General features: G+C 42.2%; 1 long non-coding RNA gene across 2 annotated transcripts in view; it reads right to left on the bottom strand.

The window, feature by feature from the left end:
- LOC111756294 (uncharacterized) overlaps window positions 1-14,129 on the bottom strand; it is a 49,348-nt gene that overhangs the window by 15,430 nt on the left and 19,789 nt on the right. Inside the window, exons 1-2 of one of the 2 annotated variants that reach the window (XR_010040047.1) lie at window positions 2,817-14,129; window positions 1,175-2,557 (exon numbers count right to left, since the gene is read on the bottom strand). The exon at window positions 2,817-14,129 is cut by the window's right edge and continues 19,789 nt beyond it. This is a non-coding gene — a long non-coding RNA (uncharacterized LOC111756294). Of the gene's footprint in view, window positions 1-1,174; window positions 2,558-2,816 lie in introns of those variants that run through there. The other variant, XR_010040046.1, reaches the window with a different exon arrangement.

Raw genomic sequence — 14,129 nt, 5'->3', positions numbered from 1 at the left:
GGCGATGAAACCAGAGCCATGGCTTTGATGCTGGTTCCGGGATGCTGCCTCTGACTCCGGGGCCTGGCCAGGCCTGCCCACCTCCAGGAGGTCTTTGGGACACATGTGATGCTCAGTGGTTCCAGTGAGTTTTAAGGAACGTATCAGCATGTTGCTCTGTTAAGAACCTAACAGACCCTTTCTTTTTCCTTCTTGAAAGTTTGATGGATATCATGAGACAACTGAAGCATTAAAAGCAAAAGTTTTCATTCTAGGGGTCCACCTGTCTTATTATGAAACCTTAAAACGGTGCCTTTCCCACTGGTTTTGTTATGTATGAGCCTTCTGGTTATATACTAACTATTTTCCTTCCCTCAGCAACTCAGACTGTATGGTCAACACACAGATGTGAGATTATGACTTTTTTCTGTGGTTATGTTTTGCATTTTCTTTTGTTGTTTCTAAGAAACAAATTCTAATTTGGGGGTTTATCATTTTGATTCCTACATAAAGGTTTTAAACAAAGTGACAAAATCAAAACAGCCTTCTTCCTCTTTCCTCTTACTGCTCTCTGGTCTTACACCTGTCAAGCTATTTATTTGCCATTTACGTCTGTTCTCCTAAGAGGTGTGCATGCACTATTATTTCCTCGCCCATATATTTCAGGCCTTGTCTTATGTTTCTTCTCCCTCCCCTCTCTTTTTAGCTGTCTACATTGTTTTAATGCATGTGAAACACAGTATCCAGTAGCACAGGGCAAGAACATCTCTATGGAATAAGCAGACACAACGGGGCTCAGAGGAAGTGCCGTGCAAGCAGAAATGCCGAAACCACACCCAGGATTGGCAGGCAGATTCATTTATGCCCACGGCACTGATCAGGTTCATTCCCCAAATATCAGGCCAGACCTCTGGTGGTCTTGGGCTTTTACATGATGCCCGAGCAGGAGGTGGAAAGGAGGTTCAGAGGCGAGACAGGACAACCCTGCCCTTCTTCTGACCAGCTAGCAGGGTGAAATCACTGGTTACAGGGGCAAATGAATGGTCACGAAGCGTGGTGCCATCAGGCATCCGGTGTGTTAGTTATGCTCTTGGAGTCACAGGGTCAAGGATGTAATTACAGAGTCATGAAGTGGTTGGAGAGCTAGGCGGCTTCAAAAAGAGCAGTTTTAAAAAGAACCATTTCTCTTGTACAGTTTTTCCTTTTCAGGAGGGCAGGGGGACAACTTTCCCTCCAGGCACAGCAGCTCCACTCCCTAAATGGTTCTCAGCAGATGGCCAGGCAGCCAGCCTGGACCTCAGCCTCTGCCTCTGCCAGGTGCCAGCTCCTGCCCCACCCTCACTCCTTATAAAGAGACCCGTGAGCTAAGACTAGGAGGAGGACCGCGTCCCTCCTATCATGTGCCTTGTGTCTGGGAGAAGAAACACAGCGCTGAGCCCTACCCACCTGGGAGAAGGAAGGGACACTGCTGGGGAGGCAGAGGCAGGCAACCTGGGAGGTGGCTGGGCTCGCCCCTAGCCAGCCATGGAGGAGGCGCTGCTTCCAGGGGTTCTTAGAGAGAAAGAAGGAAAGGAAGGAAGCAAGAGGAAGAAAAGGAAGAGAGAAAAGAAGAAAGGGGTGAAAAAGAAGAGGAGGAGAAGGACAAGGAGAAAAAGAAGAGGAAAAACATCATCGTGAGACCCATGGGCGAAGTGCTGGATGAAGCACCCCACTGTAAACACACGCGGTGGTACTCCATGTGCTCCAGTCTGGTGGTGGCACATGTGTCTGTCTGGATTCCAGGAGCTTTGCCCTGCCACGTCCTGCCCTACCCTGCAAGAGAGGTGTGTCAGAGATTGTTCCTAAGCTGGATGACAGCCAGCAGGCAGGGGCCTCTGGTTCCACCATCCTGTGTGTGTATGTGGTACATGTGCACATGTATGTAAGTGCATGTGGGTACATGGGAGACGTGTGTGAGCACATACAGGAGGACAGGGTCACTTCCCGACACCCAGGGTTCACAGCCAGCACCCTTCCCATCATGCACAGCAAGGCTGGGTGGACGCTAGGGTCATGGAGTCCGAGTCCATGCAGATGTGACATTTGCATGCCCTACCCTCGTCCACCGCTATCCAGGGTCCCCTACGTGGTCACAGCTGAGTCTCTGGAGATTTTCTCGTGGCCCTGTGCTTGTGGGTCTTGTACACAGCCTCCTGCTTTAACCACAGTAATATAGAGGACGCGGGTGTGACATGGGTGCAGGGAGGGCCACCTTTAGGACTGCAGCTGGCATGCAATGGCCTTTCTCTCCTGGACACACCAGGCTCCTGGCCCGAGCATGCAGGAGGTGACACCAGCCTCTGGGTGATGTGGTGTCCTGTGCCCTACGGTGTCTCCCTGCCACATCCAAGCCGGCCATGCAGGCTTCATCTGGGGGACACTGGGAAAGTGTTCAGTAGCTGCAGAGACCTGGGACAACGGCAGCTCCCACTGCAACAGCTTTGCAGGTTTTCATTTCTCTTCTGGGCTAGGAGTGCTTGTGCCAAGACTGCTTGGTAGTCCTGCCTGAAAGGAGCTGTGTTCGCACACTTACAGCATCCTAAAGAGAGACGGAAATTGTTCTTCACAGGTGAACTAAAATAGAGCTGTTTTATGCTTTTCTCCCCACACGTTCTCTGTGGGACTAACAGTTTGAAATGGAAGAGGAAAATCTAATTCTCAAATCTATAGCAATGCTACTAAATTAGCCTGACTTACTTGTGCTTCAGATTTGAAATTTAATGATCTTACTAAAGTTGTTTCTTTTAAAGTAATGACTTTATTAATAAATATGCACATATGATGATGTAAATACAAACCATGGATGCTACTCCATTCCTGTACACAGATTTGCACACAGGTAGCTCAAGTTCATGGATATAAACACACGCAGTATCTGTTAGGTCTTTGTACAGCAGAGGACCTCGTGCCTGTTATCAGTAACCAGTAATTATTTTCTCCATAATGATCTGTGGAAAAAGAAACAGAAAACTTGAAGAATCAAAGAATCTTATTCCTTTAAGTATTTAATTTCCCATAGTATTTAAATTCTCCCAAATTCTCTCGCAGTACATGCGAGAGCACAGCTGTGTCTCTCAGGAGGACGGGAAAGCAAAGGAAGTATTTAGGTGTGTCCTAGAGTTTAAGAGCAAACGGAGGGCTGGGGTTTTAGCTCAGCGGCATAAGTGTCTGCCTGGCAAGTGTGAGGTTGTGAGTTTGATCCATGGAATGGGGTGGGAGGAATGGATGTGCTATAGCAAAGCAAAAACATAATGGCATCAAAATTTTTATGTCCATGGGGACAAAAATGTTTTCAATAACTGTAACAAATTCTTATATTTTACTATAAAGGGATCATAAATATTACTGCATATGGAGACAATGACTAAGAGAGTAACAGTTATAATATCCCCTGAACCGCTTGTAAAAGTACCCTAGTATAGGAAGAAGTTTAATTAATTAATTTATTCATTTATTTTAACTCATACTCACTAGTTATTCTTACACTGGGTGAATCACCCTTAAAAACAGATCCAGATTTTTTTCTCCTTAACTTGGTGAAACTATTTTTATTTCATGGAAAAAAAATATAAATTCACATAAATCAGTTGAGAATGAATAATACTTTGACAGAGGTTTCTTCAAAAAGTAAATAAAAAACAATTTTTAGTTTAAAACAATGATTTAAAAAATGTCCTTGAATATTAAAAATTAACAGATCCTACTTGTTTTCTTGCAATATATGTTGCCATTATATTTTTAATAGCTAGTGCAAACTCTAATGATAATATCAAATTATCCCCTACTAAAGATTAGTTATATCTGTTAAAAAATGAAAAATTTCATCTGTATTATCCTATTGTTTTTAAATTTTTTTTTAGAATTTCTTTTTTTTTAACCCTATTTTTAAATATGGTAACAATTTTAAATAAGGCATGTTAAAATATTTTTAAAGAAAAAGTAAAGCAGACTTACTTGAATAACAGATCATTTTCTTTGGTGAGCTGGATGTCTGGGGTTGTATCTTGTTTAAGTATCTTCTCATTTTGTATCCTATTTTTTTTAGTTTAATTTCTAGGTTGATGCTTGTAAATTGCCTATGGTAAGAAGCTTTATTGCTAGTATTTGGAACCTTTAGGAAATGACTATTTCTCCAGTGTCTTCCAGGTATAGCAGATGACTTTGGTTTGATCCTACCTCTTCAGTTTATTGATCCTGCCTCTTCAGCTGCCTTCTTGGTCCACCACGTGGGTCTTTGGGACTGGCCTATAGTATTTTTAGGACCCTTAGGCAGTCTCAGTCTTGGTGTGCCAGGAAGTACAATTGGTTAGAACAATTATGTCACTTTGGCTAAAATATAATCAGCAATAACAGGAGCACTGAACACAGCCTAGAAAATGGAAAACTGAAGTAACTATTAATTTGCCACCTTTAACCATGCGAATTAGATTTGTGGTTATACAACAAAATTTGAAACAAAGCAGAAAATTGTCTGCAGTGAATATATCCTCGGGGTAGTAAATTTACCCTCAGGGGAAAAAATTTAAAAGGGACTTGGGCGAAAAATAGAGAAATAAAAGAAAAGGAAGAGGTTAGAGGCGAGGCTGGAGGACAAAGGAGGATCACACAAACTTCAGGAAACTGGTGCAGAAGACAGGAGGAAAAGAAAGCAGGAAAAAAAAACAGCAGAACAGAACAACAGCAACAAAACTAGAAACTATGTTCACATTCATAAAAAGAAGAACAAAAAGAGGAAAAACAAACAACCCAAAAATAAAATTATAGGGGCTGGGGATTTAGCTCAGCAGCATAAGCACCTACCTTGCAAGCAGGCAGTCGTGAGTTCGATCCCTGGTACCGATAAAAACGAAAAAGACCAAAATAAATAAATAAATAAATAAAATTAAAAAAGAGAGAGAGAGGTCAGGCTTGATGGTACATATCTGTAATCTCAGTACTCGGGTGGATGAGGCAAGAGGATCTCTGCAAATTCAAGGCCAGCCTAGATTACACATTGAGACCTTGTCTCAAAAACCAAGCAAACAAACAAAAAACACAAAACCAAACCAAAACAAGAAAGATTGAAAATAAAATGAAATGTCCAGGTTGTGTCTCTGCTGCCACTGGTAGACAACATGTGTAGACAGAGTTGGGGTCCACTGTGATCAACCCCAGCAAGCCCGAAGCAGCTCCATGCAGGGCAGCGGATAATCCCAGCGAGCCTGCACCCCTGTTTCTGCTGAAGTTCAGTTGGACTCTGGCTTCGAGGCTAGAACCAGATCTGCCCAGCTTGCAGCTGTCCACTTGTCCCTGAGGCTTGAACTGTGCTAGAAGCCCCTAGGAGGAGCCAGCAGTCCCTCGGAGCCCGAGCTCGGTCAGCCTGTCTTGTAGATGGCTTCAGGCCAGTCCCCTCTCCTGTGGACTTCTGACCCAGAACAATTCACCACCACTGTGGCCCTCTGTGTCCACTGCCCTACTCCACTACTGTACTTCTTTGTGGAGGCCCTGGGGCTGCCAGTTGTCACCCTGTATCTGCAGGTTCCAGTCCCCTATACGGGGGCCACTGTGGGGTGCCTCAAAGCTGGGGGCATCTGTGGACATGAACTCACTGTCTAGTGCAGGTGCACAGCGGGATACACTTACATAACCGTGACTTAGCATTAGACAACCACGCAAGCACTGCACGGTTAAGTCAGTGTAGAAGAACGTAAACACCCGACGATAGCACGTGTAAGGGTTAAACATAAAGATGCAGGTGCTGTTTTGCTGATGTCTGTTCCACGTGCTTACTTTGGGAACCTCACCTGTGAATTTACTCCTTCAGGCCCTCGACGCTGAGACCATCCATCCATGCAGTGAGTCCAGGCTTAGGGAGAAAGTGCAGCCTGCCTCTTCCTCCTCCTTCTTGAAGTTTCTCTCTCCGTTCTTCCCATGGGCTTCAATCCTCGCTTCAGATCCTTCCTCGGTGCTGGGCACCCACTTCCCTCCTCTTTCTCTTCCTCATGGTGCTGTGCTCCAGAGTCTGGACAGCAAGTCTGGGAGAGGCTTTTTGTTGTTCACCACTTTGCGATCTTCCTGGAAGGCTCACAGATCGTTTTCTGACATGACAGTTTTATATAGAATAGCTAAATCTTTTCAGTGGAGAACAGAATTGTGCAGTATACAATTAGTAATTTACCTTCTAAGGAACAATCATACAGTGCAGGGAAAAGGCCAGTTTTTACCAGCTGATTATATTAAAATATAGGCAATGTTTCTTTATTTTATTTCAGTGTCTATCATGACAAGAGACAGGATTTCATAAGGTGCACAATAGAGTCTTTGGATTATATGGAAGTAGAAATATTTTGCATGGTTAAGACTTCACTGATATTATCGCTTGCGTGTCACCAATAAACTATTCTTGTGGACAGAAGTTAAGTGGACTCAGGAGGTGTCCACTGGTGTGTAAATCCAGTATTCCGGGTAACTCGTCATGTGAATGGTAAACTCAGCTTTCTATACCATGTTACCCACCCACGGCTTCAGCCCTTCGTGCCCCCTTTCCCCTGGGACACGGCTCCTGATAATAAAGACTGTGACAAACTTATCTCCTTTAGTTTACCATTTCAGAAATATGTCTACAAAATTTATTATACAAGAATTCACCCGCTCTATCTTTGGAGACATGGCACAGCACCACTGAGTGGATGTGCTGGAGGATGAGGCATAGGAAGGGGAGAAGAGGTGGGGAGGGCGGGGGAGAAACAGGAAGGGTGTGCTTAGCAGAATCACGAACCAACGAAAGGGCACTGTCAGATGAACTTATGGTAAACCTGCAACCGTTTGGACAATGCTGTTATTCTAGCATTAATTAATTGTTTAATTAACAATTAATTAAACAACTGTCTTTAGGAACTAGAAAGGACTCCTAAGCAGCCAGCTTGAGAAACAGCTAAATGGCAGATGCAGGGGAAAGTGGGCAGATGAGCACTGACTGAATATGCAGGCACTTGTGTCAGAAGCTATACTGTTCTGAGAAAATTGCTAATTTTTTTATATATTCTAAGCTCGTGCAGGAAGAAACTCTTGTAGCATTTTAGCTGCTGGAATGTGAAGGCTGATTATGCCTTCACATAGTGCTATTCACTATGATTTGTGCAAAGCCTACATTATTGAGGTCACTGTCTTAACTGCCAGTGCAGACACAGCCCCCACATATACTGGGACACCTCTTACTTACACACCAGCGTCGTGTCTGGCTCACTGTGTCAGGCATCACGGGAACACCTGAAAGCCTGCCGCTTTTTTCCAGATCAATTGAGATTTTTCATTTTCATTAGTTCATCTTTATAGCTCCACTTCTGCCATTTGTAATCTTCAAGTGTACTTCATTTAACAGGTCTTGCCTCTGACAAACTGTTGGTTTGTGGCCGTGTGGCTGTATTTGCCTTGCTGGGAGCAATCTATGTCAGAGTGATTGGTGGCTCTCCTGACATCTTCACTGAGGCAGGAGGTCTTGCCAGGGCCACAGAACTCTGGATTATTGCGACAGGATGCATTGTTTTCCGCAGTGGATCCAGAAGCAACTGCTAACACACATATTAGCAATGACAAGTCTGCTGCAGATACGAGCCCTCCCTGGAGAAAGGGCTGAACCCTTCCAACACCAACATTCATCTCCCGATGTCCCTCTGCTCGGATCTACAAACATTGAAATCTGCAGACCACTCTGTCTAGAAGCCCAATTGTAGTAAAATGTTAGTGTTGATTTTCTTTCCCTATTGTGAGGATGTTAGTTTGAGCAAAGTTTTAATTAAACATGTCAATAAGAATCACTTTACTATTATTTTGCACTTTAATTTCATTGAGCTGTGTTGGGGTTAATCTTTTGGCCCGTTAAAAGGTGCTATGCGCATGGAAGAACTGGGAATCGAGCTTTCTGTTTATTTCTCCAATGCTCCCTTGAATCCCCTCTGCTTAGTTTTCAAAAGGTGGCTTCCTTCATCTCTATTCATTGGTGCACTGCGCCCTCTCTTTCCCTTTGTAAATTTGGACGATTCCTCCCCTGCCCTCTCTTCCTGTCCGAAGTTCTTCTTGATGAAGTACTGTTGCTTAGCAACAGGGTAATGAGTTCTTCCTCTGTGGCAAATGACAAAAGAGCCTGTGGCAACCTTCACAACTTTTATGTATCCAACCAGTACGGATACACTTTCTCCCATGGAGAGACACTGCCATTCTGTATCTGTAAAGGGCATCAAGATTGAAAATGTTTTTTAAAAAAATAAACATTTGTTATGAATTTACATACTGTTTGTCTTGCTTTTTTTTTTTTTTTTTGTCTTTTTCTTTTCTTTTTTTTTTTTATCGGTACCAGGGATTGAACTAATGACTGCCTGCTTGAAAGGCAGGCGCTTATGCTGCTGAGCTAAATCCCCAGCCCCTTGTCTTGCTTTTGAAACAATCTTTTTCCTTAAGAAAGATTCTTTGTAACAAATAAGGTAAAGTCTTTTTGTCTACTAACTTCAAGCAAAGAAAACAGACACAACTGTACACTATTAGAAAAACTCTAAAATACGTTTTTAAAATCAACTGCTTCATAGAAACAGTGTTTGGAACAGAAAGAGATGATGCTAAAGTATTGTTGGCATTGTTTTATATCAAGTTTGAATACATAGGGAAGACCAATTTGGGATTCATCATATAGTACTATGACATTGGGAGGCACCAAAAACTTTTCAAAAACACCTTTAAAGTCAGGACCTAAAATCCCAGCACTCTGGGACACAGCCAGGAGGATCATAAATTTGAGCCCAGTCTGGGTAAGTTGGTGAGACCATGTCTAAGCAAACAAACAAACAAACAAAACAAAACAAAAACCAGCCTGGGACATAGCTCAGTGTAGAGACTCGGGTTCCATCACCAGTTCTGCAAAACTAAACCGACAAGCAAACAAAAGTCTTCAAGAAATTCTAACTTTAATTTTGATTGAACCGGGAAGCAAATTGAGCTAAAGTGAAGTTCTCACCGGAGTTTTCATTTTATCATTAAGAACTATGACCCTGCAGTCTTCACCTGCCAAGCAAACCGTTCCTAGAGTGCCTGTCTGTTGCCACAAAAGAAGATAAAAAGTATGTTCTTATTAGAGGTCACCACCTCTAATAAGAGGACTGTCATCCCAGCACTCAGGAGGCTGGGGCAGGAGGATCGCTGCAGGGTCAAGACTAACCTGGACTTCACAGCGAACTCAAGGCCAGCTTGAACTACACAGCAAGACCTCGTCTCAAAAAAAAAAAAAAGTCTGTTTTATCCACTATAAAAAAAAATCCCGCTTAACTACCTACAAAACGCAAACCCCTCTGCAGCTTACATTGTATTACATTTGTAAAGTCTTAGCACAGCTCACGTGAGCCAGGATGGAGTGAGCGCCCTTTAGCTCAGCTCTCCTACCCACCAGAACTGGAAATTCTGGGCAAAATTAAACACTGACTTCCTGAAGCCTCTGACAAGTGAATTGGAAAGGGGAAGAGGAGGAGTCAGAACAGGAGCCCCCCCCCCCCCCCCCCAGCGCTCCGGGAATGAGTTTTCCAGATTTCTGTTCTCCTAACTCTAGGCTCTGACATAAGGACTCCAGGAATTCCCTAGCTGAGCTCCTTGTGAACCAGTAGTGCGAAGGGAAATTTCTGTCCGTCTGTCTGTCTCCAGTCTGCATGGAAGCTGGGAACCCCTTCCTAGGTCTCCTCTACTCTGGACTCCCCAAGACTTCCCCAGCTCCCAGGGGGCCTGCTTTCTTGGAGATCTGGGGAGAAAGATGGGATTCCTGGATTACTGGGTTTCCTCCCTCCAGCGCCCCCTGCCTTTGGCAAAAGAACTGCAGGCAGAAACAGAAAAACAGACGCAGCTTCCTCCACGTTCTCCGGAGCACAGCGTGGCTTCTTCCTGCTGCGCTGGGTGGCCAAACGGGTTTCCCTGCGGGGTGCAGCGCTGGTGCCAGGGTTTGGTCTCTGCACTCCATCTGTATGACTGAGGTTCCCCTTAGGTCAGGACAAGGGAGAGTACCCAAGAAAAGCACACAGACCGGGGGTGACTTCTGGCTGCATCTCTCAGAACTCTGAAGAAAAGGCTTGCAGACGGCTGTCCCTCCAGCAGCGGGGTCCGTTCCAGCTCCTCACATTCTTCTCTTCGCCCCGCGGCGGTTCTAACGGGGGCTCACTGAGGTTTTTAAAAAGCAACTTTATCCAGATACAATTTATACACAGTCCACCTATAGAAAGTGCAAACCTAGCAGTTTTTGTTATATTTCAACCTGAACTTTAGATAAAATATGGTGAAATATATGTAACAAAATCCCACTTCATTGTCTGTAGGCGTGTAACTCAGCAATTTTAAATATATTTGCAGTGCTGTGCAAACATCCCAACTCAGGGTTCCCTAATTTTTGCCCCTGCAAACAGAAACTCTGAATTACGCAACAGCTCCTCATTTCCCCGGGCCCTGGTAACCTTTGGCCAACTTTCTGCCTTCATGAATTTGTGAGATTTAACTTCTGTGTATTTGTCTTTATTTCCCCCAAAAGCGTCGCTCTGGCTTTTTTTCACTTAGCACGTTTTCTAGATGGTCCGCGTTGTGGCGTGAACCAGAATTCATTCCTTTTCATAACCCAAGGCATCCCGGTGTGGGATATGCCGTATTGTTTCTATCCGTTCATTTTTCAGAGGGCGTTGGGACGTTTCTGCCTTCCATGATTAGGGATGCTGCTATGAACATTGGTGTATCTGAGCCTTGGCTTTAAATTCCTTTGGATGCAAACCCTAGAGTGGAGAGCTGGACAAGTCTAGCAGTTAAATTTTTTATCTTTCTAAGGAACTAAAAAACTTTTCCACAGGGCCTACCACAGCTTACGATCGCGCTCATAATGCATATCTGCCTGCACATGGTCATCGGTTATTGTTACTTCCTGTTTAAAAAGCTGCAGCCTTTCTAGTGTGTATTTTGTGGTATTGACTTGTCTATCTAACAGCTGATACTGCTGGGCATCTTTTTATACCTATTGGCTGTTTGCATATTCTCCTTGGACAAAGGTCTATTCGAGTCTTTTACAGTTTTGGATTGGGCTCTTTTTGTGCTTGCATTGTAGAATTTCTTCATCTATTTGGTATATTAACGCCTTATTACATAGCTGATTTCCACATATAGGTTCCCATCCTTTGAGTTGTCATCTGCTTTCCTGATAGAGTCCTTTTATGAACAAGTTTTAAGTTTCAATAAGAGTCCCATTTATCTATTTATTGTTTTTAAATTGCTTTCGGTGTAATGTAAGGGGATAGATTTTTTTTTCTTTTTCTTTTGAGACATGATCTCGCTATCTAGTGCAGGCTGGCATTGAACTTATGTAGCTCAGGCTGGCCTTAAAACTCCTAGTGATCCTCCTGCCTCAGCCTTCCCAAGTGCTGGAATTACAAGTGTGTGCTACCATACCCAGCCCTGTTTTCTTGTGAGTTTTATAGTTGTAGTTCCCTTTCCTCCCTCTCTCTTTCCTCTCCCCTCTCCCTTTCTTATTTGACAAGGGTCTTACAGTGTAGTTTAGGCAGCCTTGAATTTTTGATCCTCCTGCCTTGGGCAGGGGATTCCACGTATCTATCACCGGACTTAGTGATCACAGTTCTTAAATTACAGCACAATTCTATTTCCTCCTTTCCCAATTGAATATCTTTTCTTTCCTATCATTCTGGCTAGAACGTACAGTATTTTGTTAAGTAACAGTGATGAGAATGAATTTTATTCCCTCTATTCATCTTTGGGGAAAATAATTCAGTCTTTCACCATTAAATATAACATTAACTGCAGAAGTTGTGTGGTTTTTCTTTCTTTGTTTCTGTAGAGTATCAAGATAAAGAAAGCCCTCCTCTATTTCTAGTTTTCTCATGAGTGAAGCCTTAATTTTGTCTTTTTTTTCTGCATTAATTGATGTGGTCATATACCTCCCTTGGTGATAATATATAATTCTTTTTTTATATTGCTGGTTTCTGTTTGCTAATATATTTTTCAATTTTTTTTTTCTTTTTTTGGTACCAGGGATCGAACTCACAACCTTGTGCTTGCTAGGCAGACGCTTATGCCACTGAGCTAAATCCCCAGCCCCATTTTTCAATATTTTCACATCTGTTTTCATGAAGGATGTTGGTCTACGGTTTCTCATTTTTATACTGTCTTTTGGTGTCGTGGTAATTCTGGTATCATGGTAATATCTTGCTAATTGCTTCAGATGGAGTGCTATAACAAAGCATAGTGGGCTGGGTAGTTTATAAACAACAAAAAATACTTTTCACAGTCCTGCAGGCTGATGACTCTGATGAGAATCTTCTGGATTTCAGATACCAAGTTCTCATCTGGGAAAAGGATGACAAGCCACTTCTGGGGCCCCTTCTTTGAAGGGCACTAGAGTTTGGAAAGTTAACAAGTTAGAGTTGGAGAGGGCACTCCATCAGGAAAGTAAAAGGAGACATTAATGTGAAATTCATAATAATGAGTATTTCCTTCTCTTACATGCTATGGAAAAGATTATGTAGGATTGATGCTACAGTTTTAAAACTTTGGCTGAATTCTCTCGTTAAATCGCCTGTATTTGTACATTAATTTTTAAAGAACTTTTTAGGTTATCCTCTACAGTTACTGAGCTATTCAAATTACCCATTTCACATTGAGAGAAATGTATGCTTTCTAAGAAACCGGTCTGTTGCATCCAAGTTGTCAAATTAACGTGAACTTTTATGAAATTCTCTTTTTAGCCAGGGATGTCCAAGGGGCTGTAGTGATGGCCACTGTTTTATTTCCGATATTGGTAAATTTGCATCTTCTTTCTTGTCACTTTTACTAGAAGTCTATAAATTTTATTGATCTTTTCAGAGATCCAGCCTTTTCTCTCTCTCTCTGTCTCTGGTTCCCAGGTTCATAGCTCTCTACTCCACCTTATTATTTCTGTTTTTTATTTGCTCTAAAGACATACCTCTTGTTTCTTAAGGTTTTCTGATGTAAGAAATTAGTTATAAATTTCCCTTTCAGCACTTCCCTGATTCCCATAAAGTTTAATATGCTATATTTTCAGTGTCATTCAAATCATTGTCTTTTTAATTTCCCTTGGGACTTCTGTCGCCCACCCATTATTTACAATGTTTAGTTTTTAAATGTGTGGAGATTTATCTGTTACCTTTGATACTTCCTAGTTTGATTCAATTTTTATCAAACAATGTATTATAAATGTTTTAAGTTTTCTTGGGCTGGGGATCTAGCTCAGTGGCATAAGCGCTTGCTGGGCAAGCATGAGATTTTGAATTTGATCTCTGGTACCACACACAACAATTTTTTTCCTAAAATTGTTGAAGTTTGTTTCATTCACCAAGCTATGGTGATTTAGATATATGCTCTGTGTATTTTGTTGGTCCAGAGTAGAGTTTTAGACAGATGTTCACTGGATCTTGTTGTTTGTGATGCTTAGTTGTTCCACATCCTTCCTGGTTGTGTTTATCAGTTGTGAAAAGAATTATGGTCTCCAGCTACAGTTGTGATGTCTCTGTTTTCTGCCAGTACTGAGGGTTGAACCCAGAGCTCTGCTCATGCTAGCAAGCCTTCTACCATGAAGACACATTCCCAGCCGTTTTCTATTTTGTATTTTTTTCTTATTTAGAGAAAAAAACGCAAAGCAGAAAAAAGGGTAGACATATCACAATTTGCAAAAAAAGTAAAAAATCACTAGTTGATAAATTACATGTTATCTTAGAAGTAGTTGTTCAACCTATAAAATTAAAGCATAAAAAGTGGACAATCAAACAATGACAGTACAAACTATTCTGTTTGATGGACCAACAAAAACTTAGTAGTATGGTTATCTGTCTTGCACACTTAAACATACATATAGTTATATCTTTTAGAGCACTTTCTTTCCCTTTCATTATTATAATATCTATTATACATTTTGGATCTTATTACTCTTTCAGCTTTTTATTATTACTTTTTATACTAGAGAGACAATATGATATTTACAAATGTGTGATTCATTTCACTTATGAGGATAGTCTCAAGTTGCCTCCATTTGCCTATAAAAGCCTCAAGATCATCCTTTTTTACAGCCAAATAATATTCCATTGTATAAACAT

Source organism: Cavia porcellus, unplaced genomic scaffold, assembly GCF_034190915.1.
Source record: "Cavia porcellus strain 051 isolate PalLab524CR breed Dunkin Hartley unplaced genomic scaffold, mCavPor4.1 scaffold_17, whole genome shotgun sequence".
Lineage (NCBI taxonomy): Eukaryota > Metazoa > Chordata > Mammalia > Rodentia > Caviidae > Cavia > Cavia porcellus.
Note: the sequence above shows the minus strand (reverse complement) of the source record. Positions and strands in the feature narration are given on the sequence as shown.